This window comes from Salvelinus fontinalis, unplaced genomic scaffold (assembly GCF_029448725.1).
Source record: "Salvelinus fontinalis isolate EN_2023a unplaced genomic scaffold, ASM2944872v1 scaffold_0588, whole genome shotgun sequence".
NCBI lineage: Eukaryota > Metazoa > Chordata > Actinopteri > Salmoniformes > Salmonidae > Salvelinus > Salvelinus fontinalis.
This window is the reverse complement of record NW_026600797.1, coordinates 59,480-73,993: the sequence shown is the minus strand read 5'-3', so window position 1 is coordinate 73,993 and position 14,514 is coordinate 59,480.

Genomic DNA, 14,514 nt, shown 5'->3' with positions numbered 1-14,514 from the left:
TTTTGTGGTCAAACGTATCAAGTAACACCCTTGTTCCCAGGGGATGAAGACAATGGGAGGGGCTTGAGCACAATGTTAGAAATTCAATATTTTCTATCCGCTAGTTTTTACTTCCCCGAAACTCTTAAGTTTTATATCCTCATAAATAACTGATTTCATTTCTCGCCAGGGGTTATAGATGGAACTGGTTCAGATAAATACATGACCTTAAGCAGTCCGTACCGCTGGTCAATGTTCTAGTAGAGGGAAGTACCTGTGTTATTATCCATCTAAAATGAACGTATTTCTTTTCAATGTTTGACAAGGTAACGAGTTTGTCCTGTGGAAGCCTTGGTTATCTCAAGAAGAGGTTGTCTATTATTCTGCCGCTTGAGAGTTATATAGAGATGAAGGGATGAGAAACGAAGGTGAAGAATACAGAGGGACGGAGAGACCATGAGGTGGAAAATAGAACAGCAGGAAAGGACAAGGCTGTGATACTTGAAAGTCTTCTAAAACATTACCAACCTTGTTAACACTTTACATTAAGTTTCCCCTATTACTATGTAGCTAACAGTAATAACTTAATGACATAGTAAAACCTATGCAACTACTATGTCATTACACGGTCATAGGGTGGTTATGGAATCAATTATTACACAATTGGAACAAGGAATGTGTAATTACACATTCAGTTGCTGAAGGTTATTCCACATGTGTAACTACTGATGTTATTCTTGTTCCACAATGTAACTAACGTTTTGTAATTACACGTTTGAAAGTAATCTGTGAATTACCATGTTAATAATTAAAAACAAAATCTGACCTTGTTACATATCCATTACCATTGAATCCACATGTAATACCATGTTGATAAATAGACTAGGACCTGGTAACAACAATTGTAACAAGGCACACCCTGTCATCAGCTCACCCTGTCATCAGTTTACCCTGTCATCAGTTTACCCTGTCATCAGCTCACCCTGTCATCAGCTCACCCTGTCATCAGCTCACCCTGTCATCAACACACCCTGTCATCAGCTCACCCTGTCATCAGCTCACCCTGTCATCAGCACACCCTGTCATCAGCTCACCCTGTCATCAGCTCACCCTGTCATCAACACACCCTGTCATCAGCTCACCCTGTCATCAGCTCACCCTGTCATCAGTTTACCCTGTCATCAGTGTACCCTGTCATCAGCTCACCCTGTCATCAGCTCACCCTGTCATCAGTTTACCCTGTCATCAGTTTACCCTGTCATCAGCTCACCCTGTCATCAGTTTACCCTGTCATCAGCTCACCCTGTCATCATTTTACCTGTCATCAGCTCACCCTGTCATCAGTTTACCCTGTCATCAGCTCACCCTGTCATCAGTTCACCTGTCATCAGTTTACCCTGTCATCAGCTTACCCTGTCATCAGCTCACCTGTCATCAGTTTACCTGTCATCAGTTTACCCTGTCATCAGTTCACCCTGTCATCAGCTTACCCTGTCATCAGTTTACCCTGTCATCAGTTTACCCTGTCATCAGTTCACCCTGTCATCAGTTCACCCTGTCATCAGTTTACCCTGTCATCAGCTCACCCTGTCATCAGCTCACCCTGTCATCAGCTCACCTGTCATCAGTTTACCCTGTCATCATTTCACCCAGTCATCAGTTTACCCTGTCATCAGCTCACCCTGTCATCAGCTCACCCTGTCATCAGTTTACCCTGTCATCAGCTCACCTGTCATCAGTTTACCCTGTCATCAACACACCCTGTCATCAGTTTACCTGTCATCAGCTCACCCTGTCATCAGCTTACCCTGTCATCAGCTTACCCTGTCATCAGCACACCCTGTCATCAGCTCACCCTGTCATCAGCTCACCCTGTCATCAGTTTACCCTGTCATCAGTTTACCCTGTCATCAGCTCACCCTGTCATCAGCTCACCCTGTCATCAGCTCACCCTGTCATCAGCTCATCCTGTCATCAGCACACCCTGTCATCAGCACACCCTGTCATCAGCTCACCCTGTCATCAGTTTACCCTGTCATCAGCTCACCCTGTCATCAGCTCACCCTGTCATCAGCTCACCCTGTCATCAGCACACCCTGTCATCAGCACACCCTGTCATCAGCACACCCTGTCATCAGCACACCCTGTCATCAGCTCACCCTGTCATCAGCTCACCCTGTCATCAACACACCCTGTCATCAGCTCACCCTGTCATCAGTTTACCCTGTCATCAGTTTACCCTGTCATCAGTTTACCCTGTCATCAGCTTAACCTGTCATGTTCAATTAGTTTGTTTCTATGTTATGACCTGGCTCAAAGGCTATAATGAGTCAAGTGTAATGTCTGAATCATGTAGTTACATAGGATATATTGTAATTAGGAACAAGCAACTTAATGTAAAATGAAACTCAGTAGAATATAACCTTTATAATTACTATACCACCTTTGTAGATAATAGGCTACCAGGATAAATTAGGAAATCATTTTTTTTAAAGTAGGAAAAAATTAGGTTTAACCCTGTTGGTTACATTTGTTACATTGTAAGTACAATCTTTCAAAGGATCCGCCCCTTTTTCCAATTTTTGCCTAAAATGACACCCGAATCTAGCTGCCCGTAGCTCAGGCCTGAAGCAAGGTTATGCATATTCTTGATACCATTTGAAAGGAAGCACTTTGAATTTTGTGGAAATGTGAAAAGAATGTAGAAGAATATAACACATTAGATCTGGTAAAAGCTAAAACAAAACAACATTTTGTTTGTGCCATCGTCTTTGAAATACTAGAGAAAGGCCATTATGTATTATTCCAGCCCAGGTGCAATTTAGATTTTGTCCACTAGATGGCAGAAGTGTATGTGCAAAGTTGTAGATGGATCCAATGAACCATTGCATTTATGTTCAACATTTTATGTCAAGACTGCCCAAATGTGCCTTTTCAAGTTCAAAACTGTGCACTCTCCTCAAACAATAGCATGGTATTATTTCACTGTAATTGCTACTGTAAATTGGACAGGGAGGTTAGATTAACTAGAATTTAAGCTTTCTGCCAATATCAGATATGTCTATCACCTGGGAAATGTTCTTGTTACTTACAGCCTCATGCTAATCGCATTAGCCTACGTTAGCTCAACCGTCCCGTGGGGGACCCACCGATCCTGAAGTTAACAAACAAATCTGTAATTACAATGTTGATATAAGGGATATACATGTACCTACCCAGGAGCATATCCTATGATTAGATGCCAAGTGTCTAATCATAAGAGTAGGCTGTCAAGGCAGAAAGGCTTAAAGACTGGATTAATATGAATGAAGTCAGAGGGACATTTTGTCAATTGATCATTGAGGACAGGGACTCATGAAGAGGACAGGCTACCAGCTTCCCTCCCTCCCTCTGTCCCTCCATGCCAACTCCCTCCCTATCTCCGTCCCTCCCTCCATGCCAACTCCCTCCCTACCTCCCTCCCTCCATGCCAACTCCCTCCCAACCTCCTCCGCTCCCTCCATGCCAACCCCCCTTCATCCTTCCCGCCCAACTCGACTCCCTTGGCTGTGAAGTAAATGTAACATATTTGATAGGATGACTTCCGCACATAGCATTTGAAGTACTTGTCATATGCCATCTCTAGATGTACATGAGGAAATGGATTGTCCCAGCTATTAGGGACAGGGGATTAGAGATGGAAATAAAACTAACGAAGGGAGAGAGAGAGTTTCCTTCATATATGTAAGTCCCAAATGGCACCCTATTCCCTATGTAGTGTAGTGCATGTACTTTTGACCAGAGGCCTATGCGCCCTGGTCTAAAGTAGTGCACTATTTAGGGAATAGGGTGCCATTTGGGACACACACTATCTGTTGCTTATTTTCATGTCGGTGGATGGCTTGGTCTTCAACTAGATGGTGATGTCAGCTTCCTCCTGATATTGAGACTGGTACTGCAATCAACGGGGCCTCATTAACGCCACTCTGATTATGTTGTCATTGCGTTCAGTGATTATAGGTGGAAACATGCTTTTACATCTAACAGTGTTACTGCCTCTCTCCCCATCATTCAGGGTATGGCTCCCGTGACTCACATAACTTTATGAATAAAGTCGTCAAGTATTTTCACAATATTTAAAGATTCCGGCCCCTGTTGCAAATCAAAAAAGCGAGTAAGACATCTGTCTTTCCAGAGAGGGCAATTATTATAAAATGTCTTGCCTCAAACATTAAATGGAAGCAGCTTGAGTCTGCGGTAGTTAAATATGCTAGCGTTGGGAAATATCTTTCCTCTCGTTTGAACCAAGAACCACAGACGTCTGATACAAAGACAAACAGAAGTAAAAATGGCACCTGACTAGGAGCGGTAGAATTTCTCCCAAGGACAAAGGGAGAGTAAGCTCTCACGTCCTTGTTTCAAAGCTTTCAACTTTCTTCAAAAGCTCCAAACTTTCAGCCAAATGGGGCTTTTCAATGTTTTTAGTCTTCAAGGTAGTTTGTGGATCTCTTTGTTCAGTGAAAACACAAACCTACGAGAGTCAACAGAACCAATGTTCACATCTATACCCCTCTAAATCTATGTTATAGAAGCCATCAGTTCTCCTCAGGTGCCGCTCAAAGCAGGACAGTTTGTAGGACAGACATAGAATCAAATATAACAAGGCCTTACAGAACACCACCACGGAACGTTACCGTACAGCTCTCCCTCCCCTCAAGGCAACTCAACATTCAGTTTGTGGAAACAGTGTGTGAGGGACAGACAGGGTATAGGATAAAAAATGAGGTCTTTAAAGAAGACTGTGACAGCATCTCTCCATATCCCTCTCCATCCGACTCAATAGGGCCCTCGTCAACTGAACACAACAGAAGTGTTGTGGTGAAAAAGAGCAGTGACATCAGAAATGGAGTGACCCCACGCCTCTTTTGTGTCTCACTCTTCCGTGACCATCATCATTTAACAATACATTTCTCATTACAATCCCCCATCTCCATTCATCCCACCCTCCATCCCTGCTCAACAATGTTTGCCTCTGTCATGATCGGAGTTAAGAGGGGTGGTGGTTCTGGATCAACAGAGAAGCAGCCTCTGCTCTTCTCCATCCAGCGACCTTATCGCTCTCTCTCCTCCACGCTCCCTCTCTCTCCCACAGTCTCCCTCTGTCTACCCTGGGAGCTTTTCAATTAGGTAATTACATGGCTCTTGAAAGGAGGCAGCCTGGACACTGGGGTTCTATTGTGAGAGCACCTGTCCCCCCACAGACTGCAATTACCTGCCATACTAGAGAGGAGGGAGAGGGAGGGGGAGGGGGGACAGGGAGGGCGGGAGGGGAGATGGGGAGAGAGAGCGGGAGGAGGGAGGGAGGGAGAGAGAGCAGGAGGGGAGACTGGAAGAGGAGAGGAGGGAGATGGAGGGAGGGAGGGAGAGCGAGCAGGAGGGGAGACTAGAAGAGGAGAGGAGGGAGGGAGGGAGAGCGAGCAGGAGGGGAGACTAGAAGAGGAGAGGAGGGAGGGAGGGAGAGCGAGCAGGAGGGGAGACTGGAAGAGGAGAGGAGAGGAGGGAGGGAGGGGAGACTAGAAGAGGAGAGGAGAGGAGGGAGATTAGGGAGAGGAGGGGCCAGGGGAGAGAGAGAGAAGATAAGAACATTGTGTTGTGTCCTCCGTGCTGCCAGCGACCAGCCAGCGTCCAGGGAGAGGTGTATGTATTCAGCAGGTCTGGCCTTCCATCAATAGCACTGGGAGGCAGGGGAGGAAGGGACTGATAGATGGAGGGATGAATGAAGGGACGGAGGACAGGAGGCAGGGGAGGAAGGGACTGATAGATGGAGGGATGAATGAAGGGACGAAGGAGGCAGGGGAGGAAGGGACTGATAGATGGAGGGATGAATGAAGGGACGTAGGAGAGGAGGCAGGGGAGGAAGGGACTGATAGATGGAGGGATGGAGGAGAGGAGGCAGGGGAGGAAGGGACTGATAGATGGAGGGCTGAATGAAGGGACGAAGGAGGCAGGGGAGGAAGGGACTGATAGATGGAGGGCTGAATGAAGGGACGAAGGAGGCAGGGGAGGAAGGGACTGATAGATGGAGAGATGGAGGAGAGGAGGCAGGGGAGGAAGGGACTGATAGATGGAGGGATGGAGGAGAGGAGGCAGGGGAGGAAGGGACTGATAGATGGAGGGATGAATGAAGGGACGAAGGAGGCAGGGGAGGAAGGGACTGATAGATGGAGGGATGAATGAAGGGACGGAGGAGAGGAGGCAGGGGAGGAAGGGACTGATAGATGGAGGGATGGAGGAGAGGAGGCAGGGGAGGAAGGGACTGATAGATGGAGGGATGAATGAAGGGATGGAGGAGGCAGGGGAGGAAGGGACTGATAGATGGAGGGATGGAGGAGGCAGGGGAGGAAGGGACTGATAGATGGAGGGATGGAGGAGGCAGGGGAGGAAGGGACTGATAGATGGAGGGATGGAGGAGGCAGGGGAGGAAGGGACTGATAGATGGAGGGATGGAGGAGGCAGGGGAGGAAGGGACTTATAGATGGAGGGATGGAGGAGGCAGGGGAGGAAGGGACTGATAGATGGAGGGATGGAGGAGGCAGGGGAGGAAGGGACTGATAGATGGAGGGATGGAGGAGGCAGGGGAGGAAGGGACTGATAGATGGGGGGCTGAATGAAGGGACAGAGGAGGCAGGGGAGGAAGGGACTGATAGATGGAGGGATGGAGGAGAGGAGGCAGGGGAGGAAGGGACTGATAGATGGAGGGCTGAATGAAGGGACAGAGGAGGCAGGGGAGGAAGGGACTGATAGATGGAGGGCTGAATGAAGGGACAGGAGGCAGGGGAGGAAGGGACTGATAGATGGAGGGCTGAATGAAGGGACAGAGGAGGCAGGGGAGGAAGGGACTGATAGATGGAGGGCTGAATGAAGGGACGGAGGAGGCAGGGGAGGAAGGGACTGATAGATGGAGGGATGGAGGAGGCAGGGGAGGAAGGGACTGATAGATGGAGGGCTGAATGAAGGGACGGAGGAGGCAGGGGAGGAAGGGACTGATAGATGGAGGGCTGAATGAAGGGACGGAGGAGGCAGGGGAGGAAGGGACTGATAGATGGAGGGCTGAATGAAGGGACAGAGGAGGCAGGGGAAGAAACGGGGATATCCACTGTGGAGGGATGAATGAAGAGACGGAGGAGGCAGGGGAAGAAACGGGGATATCCACTGTGAAGGGCTGAATGAAGGGACGGAGGAGGCAGGGGAAGAAACGGGGATATCCACTGTGGAGGGATGAATGAAGGGACGGAGGAGGCAGGGGAAGTAACGGGGATATCCACTGTGAAGGGCTGAATGAAGGGACGGAGGAGGCAGGGGAAGAAACGGGGATATCCACTGTGGAGGGATGAATGAAGGGACGGAGGAGGCAGGGGAAGTAACGGGGATATCCACTGTGGAGGGATGAATGAAGGGACGGAGGAGGCAGGGGAAGTAACGGGGATATCCACTGTGGAGGGATGAATGAAGGGACGGAGGAGGCAGGGGAAGAAACGGGGATATCCACTGTGGAGGGATGAATTAAGGGACAGAGGAGGCAGGGGAAGAAACGGGGATATAAGGCACGAGGGGGTGGAGCGAGCGGTCGCATTCGCACTTCGCTCCGCAGGTAGTATAACTTTTCATTACATTTCATTACATTTCATTATAGTACAACGGTTTGATTTGTCTAATCTTAGCAATTTCTTCTTAGCTAGCTACATAGCCGTCTTTGTATCAAAGATAATTGCGTAATTATCGTATTTCGTCGTCCTAACGTAGTCCACACTGCTATCTGCCCAGCAGCTAGCCAGCTAGCCAGCTAGCAAACGTCCACCGCCTACCGAATAGTAGTATAACTTTTCATTACATTTCATTATAGTACAACGGTTTGATCTGTCTAATCTTAGCAATTTCTTCTTAGCTAGCTACATAGCCGTCTTTGTATCAAAGATAATTGCGTAATTATCGTATTTCGTCGTCCTAACGTAGTCTACACTGCTATCTGCCCAGCAGCTAGCCAGCTAGCCAGCTAGCAAACGTCCACCGTCTACCGAATAGCAGCACTGTAGAAACTATTTACACTCAACGGAACGACTTGATTAGTGTAGTGTTAGCTAGCTACATAGTTGTCTTTGCTGTCTTCGTATGCAAGATAATTGGGTAGTTCAGAGTGTGTAGTTTTAGAGTGATTATCTTAATTTACCGAGGTTAGCTAGCCAGCTATTTGTCGTCCTTAACGTAGGAAACACTGCTAGCTAGCCAACAGCTAGCCAACGTCTACCGAATAGAACTTCCGCACTCAACAACCCGGTCGCATTCCGCTTCGCTCCACAGGTAGTATCACATTTTCATTTCATTTCATTACAGTACAACGGTTTGATTTGTTTGATCGTAGCTAGCTACATAGCTAGCTACATAGCCGTCTTTGTATCAAAGATAATTGTGTAGTCTAGAGCGATTTTCTAGGTTAGCTAGCCAGCTATTGTCGTTCTTTTAACGCAACGTAACGTAATCAACACTGCTAGCTAGCCAGCTAGCCACCGAATAGCAGCACTGTAGCAGCACTGTAGAAACTATTATACTCAACGGAACGACTTGATTAGTGTAGTGTCAACAACGCAGCCACTGCCAACTAGCCTACAAAGTCACCAACGCAGCCACTGCCAGCTAGCCTACTTCAGCAGTACTGTATCATTTTAATCATTTCAGTCAATAAGATTCTTGCTACGTAAGCTTAACTTTCTGAACATTCGAGACGTGTAGTCCACTTGTCATTCCAATCTCCTTTGCACTAGCGTAGCCTCTTCTGTAGCCTGTCAACTATGTGTCTGTCTATCCCTGTTCTCTCCTCTCTGCACAGACCATACAAACGCTTCACACCGCGTGGCCGCGGCCACCCTAATCTGGTGGTCCCAGCGCGCATGACCCACGTGGAGTTCCAGGTCTCCGGTAGCCTCTGGAACTGCCGATCTGCGGCCAACAAGGCAGAGTTCATCTCAGCCTATGCCTCCCTCCAGTCCCTCGACTTCTTGGCACTGACGGAAACATGGATCACCACAGATAACACTGCTACTCCTACTGCTCTCTCTTCGTCTGCCCACGTGTTCTCGCACACCCCGAGAGCAGCTGGTCAGCGGGGTGGTGGCACCGGGATCCTCATCTCTCCCAAGTGGTCATTCTCTCTTTCTCCCCTTACCCATCTGTCTATCGCCTCCTTTGAATTCCATGCTGTCACAGTTACCAGCCCTTTCAAGCTTAACATCCTTATCATTTATCGCCCTCCAGGTTCCCTCGGAGAGTTCATCAATGAGCTTGATGCCTTGATAAGCTCCTTTCCTGAGGACGGCTCACCTCTCACAGTTCTGGGCGACTTTAACCTCCCCACGTCTACATTTGACTCATTCCTCTCTGCCTCCTTCTTTCCACTCCTCTCCTCTTTTGACCTCACCCTCTCACCTTCCCCTCCTACTCACAAGGCAGGCAATACGCTTGACCTCATCTTTACTAGATGCTGTTCTTCCACTAACCACATTGCAACTCCCCTCCAAGTCTCCGACCACTACCTTGTATCCTTTTCCCTCTCGCTCTCATCCAAAACTTCCCACACTGCCCCTACTCGGATGGTATCGCGCCGTCCCAACCTTCGCTCTCTCTCCCCCGCTACTCTCTCCTCTTCCATCCTATCATCTCTCCCTTCTGCTCAAACCTTCTCCAACCTATCTCCTGATTCTGCCTCCTCAACCCTCCTCTCCTCCCTTTCTGCATCCTTTGACTTTCTATGTCCCCTATCCTCCAGGCCGGCTCGGTCCTCCCCTCCCGCTCCGTGGCTCGAGACTCATTGCGAGCTCACAGAACAGGGCTCCGGGCAGCCGAGCGGAAATGTAGGAAAACTCGCCTCCCTGCGGACCTGGCATCCTTTCACTCCCTCCTCTCTACATTTTCCTCTTCTGTCTCTGCTGCTAAAGCCACTTTCTACCACTCTAAATTCCAAGCATCTGCCTCTAACCCTAGGAAGCTCTTTGCCACCTTCTCCTCCCTCCTGAATCCTCCTCCTCCCCCTCCCTCCCCTCCTCCCTCTCTGCAGATGACTTCGTCAACCATTTTGAAAAGAAGGTCGACGACATCCGATCCTCGTTTGCTAAGTCAAACGACATCGCTGGTTCTGCTCACACTGCCCAACCCTGTGCTCTGACCTCTTTCTCCCCTCTCTCCCCAGATGAAATCTCGCATCTTGTGACGGCCGGCCGCCCAACAACCTGCCCGCTTGACCCTATCCCCTCCTCTCTTCTCCAGACCATTTCCGGAGACCTTCTCCCTTACCTCACCTCGCTCATCAACTCATCCCTGACCGCTGGCTACGTCCCTTCCGTCTTCAAGAGAGCGAGAGTTGCACCCCTTCTGAAAAAACCTACACTCGATCCCTCCGATGTCAACAACTACAGACCAGTATCCCTTCTTTCTTTTCTCTCCAAAACTCTTGAACGTGCCGTCCTTGGCCAGCTCTCCTGCTATCTCTCTCAGAATGACCTTCTTGATCCAAATCAGTCAGGTTTCAAGACTAGTCATTCAACTGAGACTGCTCTTCTCTGTATCACGGAGGCGCTCCGCACTGCTAAAGCTAACTCTCTCTCCTCTGCTCTCATCCTTCTAGACCTATCGGCTGCCTTCGACACTGTGAACCATCAGATCCTCCTCTCTTGGCTCTGTCATAACCTCACATGGTCTCTCCTATCATTGCTATGCAGATGACACACAATTAATCTTCTCCTTTCCCCCTTCTGATGACCAGGTGGCGAATCGCATCTCTGCATGTCTGGCAGACATATCAGTGTGGATGACGGATCACCACCTCAAGCTGAACCTCGGCAAGACGGAGCTGCTCTTCCTCCCGGGGAAGGACTGCCCGTTCCATGATCTCGCCATCACGGTTGACAACTCCATTGTGTCCTCCTCCCAGAGCGCTAAGAACCTTGGCGTGATCCTGGACAACACCCTGTCGTTCTCAACTAACATCAAGGCGGTGGCCCGTTCCTGTAGGTTCATGCTCTACAACATCCGCAGAGTACGACCCTGCCTCACACAGGAAGCGGCGCAGGTCCTAATCCAGGCACTTGTCATCTCCCGTCTGGATTACTGCAACTCGCTGTTGGCTGGGCTCCCTGCCTGTGCCATTAAACCCCTACAACTCATCCAGAACGCCGCAGCCCGTCTGGTGTTCAACCTTCCCAAGTTCTCTCACGTCACCCCGCTCCTCCGCTCTCTCCACTGGCTTCCAGTTGAAGCTCGCATCCGCTACAAGACCATGGTGCTTGCCTACGGAGCTGTGAGGGGAACGGCACCTCAGTACCTCCAGGCTCTGATCAGGCCCTACACCCAAACAAGGGCACTGCGTTCATCCACCTCTGGCCTGCTCGCCTCCCTACCACTGTGGAGGGATGAATGAAGGGACGGAGGAGGCAGGGGAAGAAACGGGGATATCCACTGTGGAGGGCTGAATGAAGGGACGGAGGAGGCAGGGGAAGAAACGGGGATATCCACTGTGGAGGGATGAATGAAGGGACGGAGGAGGCAGGGGAAGTAACGGGGATATCCACTGTGGAGGGCTGAATGAAGGGACGGAGGAGGCAGGGGAAGAAACGGGGATATCCACTGTGGAGGGATGGAGGAGAGGAGGCAGGGGAAGTAACGGGGATATCCACTGTGGAGGGATGGAGGAGAGGAGGCAGGGGAAGTAACGGGGATATCCACTGTGGAGGGATGGAGGAGAGGAGGCAGGGGAAGAAACGGGGATATCCACTGTGGAGGGATGGAGGAGGCAGGGGAAGAAACGGGGATATCCACTGTGGAGGGATGGAGGAGGCAGGGGAAGTAACGGGGATATCCACTGTGGAGGGATAGAGGAGGCAGGGGAAGTAACAGGGATATCCACTGTGGAGGGATGGAGGAGGCAGGGGAAGAAACGGGGATATCCACTGTGGAGGGATGAATGAAGGGACAGAGGAGGCAGGGGAAGAAACGGGGATATCCACTGTGGAGGGATGAATGAAGGGACGGAGGAGGCAGGGGAAGAAACGGGGATATCCACTGTGGGGGGATGGAGGAGGCAGGGGAAGAAACAGGGATATCCACTGTGGGGGGATGGAGGAGGCAGGGGAAGTAACGGGGATATCCACTGTGGAGGGATGGAGGAGAGGAGGCAGGGGAAGAAACGGGGATATCCACTGTGGAGGGATGGAGGAGAGGAGGCAGGGGAATAAACGGGGATATCCACTGTGGAGGGATGGAGGAGAGGAGGCAGGGGAAGAAACGGGGATATCCACTGTGGAGGGATGGAGGAGAGGAGGCAGGGGAAGAAACGGGGATATCCACTGTGGAGGGATGGAGGAGAGGAGGCAGGGGAAGAAACGGTGATATCTACTGTGGAGGGATGGAGGAGAGGAGGCAGGGGAAGAAACGGGGATATCCACTGTGGAGGGATGGAGGAGAGGAGGCAGGGGAAGAAACGGGGATATCCACTGTGGAGGGATGGAGGAGGCAGTGGAAGTAACGGGGATATCCACTGTGGAGGGATGGAGGAGAGGAGGCAGGGGAAGTAACGGGGATATCCACTGTGGAGTGATGGAGGAGAGGAGGCAGGGGAAGTAAGGGGGATATCCACTGTGGAGGGATGGAGGAGGCAGGGGAAGTAACGGGGATATCCACTGTGGAGGGATGGAGGAGAGGAGGCAGGGGAAGTAACGGGGATATCCACTGTGGAGGGAGGGATGGATAGGAGGCAGGGGAAGAAACGGGGATATCCACTGTGGAGGGATGGATGGAGAGGAGGCAGGGGAAGAAACGGGGATATCCACTGTGGAGGGATGGATGGAGAGGAGGCAGGGGAAGAAACGGGGATATCCACTGTGGAGGGATGGAGGAGAGGAGGCAGGGGAAGAAACGGGGATATCCACTGTGGAGGGATGGATGGAGAGGAGGCAGGGGAAGAAACGGGGATATCCACTGTGGAGGGATGGATGGAGAGGAGGCAGGGGAAGAAACGGGGATATCCACTGTGGAGGGATGGAGGAGAGGAGGCAGGGGAAGTAACGGGGATATCCACTGTGGAGGGATGGAGGAGAGGAGGCAGGGGAAGAAACGGGGATATCCACTGTGGAGGGATGGAGGAGAGGAGGCAGGGGAAGAAACGGGGATATCCACTGTGGAGGGAGGGATGGATAGGAGGCAGGGGAAGAAACGGGGATATCCACTGTGGAGGGATGGAGGAGAGGAGGCAGGGGAAGAAACAGGGATATCCACTGTGGAGGGAGGGATGGATAGGAGGCAGGGGAAGAAACGGGGATCTCCACTGTGGAGGGATGGATGGATAGGAGGCAGGGGAAGAAACAGGGATCTCCACTGTGGAGGGATGGATGGATAGGAGGCAGGGGAAGAAACAGGGATCTCCACTGTGGAGGGATGGATGGATAGGAGGCAGGGGAAGAAACAGGGATCTCCACTGTGGAGGGATGGATGGATAGGAGGCAGGGGAAGAAACAGGGATCTCCACTGTGGAGGGATGGATGGATAGGAGGCAGGGGAAGAAACAGGGATATCCACTGTGGGGGGAAGTGGTCCTGGGTTGTAGTTTTCATCCGTTTGGTTGTTTGTTGACATGTTTTCATGCTGCCTGTTTCTAATCTCTCTTATCTATCTAGAAGACGTTCATCTATACAGACATGGTATAGTGAGGATGACTACAACGTAGCTGTAGCACGCAGGGCTAACAATCCATTTAACCATGTTTCATTCATTGAATGTGATCCTCAGCTATTTCTGTGGGGCATTCACTTCACATCTCGTTCAACTCAAGCAAATGATAGTCTATATCCTAAAACACCCACATTATTCAGTGTGTTAGACTAAATAATAGTAAATGATCCCCTCTGACAGTGAGAGTAAACAGCTCTCTGACTCCCTTGTGTGCTAATTTACACCTGGGTTCACTTTGTTGTGCGCTAGCTATTGATTTTCCTTGTACACACCTGTAATGTTCTAAAGCTCTGTAAAGTCCATGCAGATGTCCAGCCTGCTAGGGAGAGATTGGAGGTAGAGATGTGTGTGTGTGTGTGTGTGTGTGTGTGTGTGTGTGTGTGTGTGTGTGTGTGTGTGTGTGTGTGTGTGTGTGTGTGTGTGTGTGTGTGTGTGTGTGTGTGTGTGTGTGTGTGTGTGTGTGTGTGTGTGTGTGTGTGTGTGTGTGTGAATCCCCACATAAATGAGCGTCGAGCCTCGAGGGTGGCAAATCGTGTCAATACGCCTGCCACGACTGTTCCCATGGCGATAAGGATCTACCTCCATCAATTAAACCGCTTCGACTTCCTGGTTGCAGACAGTGATGGACAGGTTCAATCTGACACATCACCATTAGGTTTTACTCTACATCCATTGGCTTGTCTCATATTATACCATATCCCCTGGCGGTTAAGAGCGTTGGGCCAGTAACCAAAAAGTAACCGGTTCGAATCCCTGTGCCGGCAAGGTGGAACAGTTCTCCCC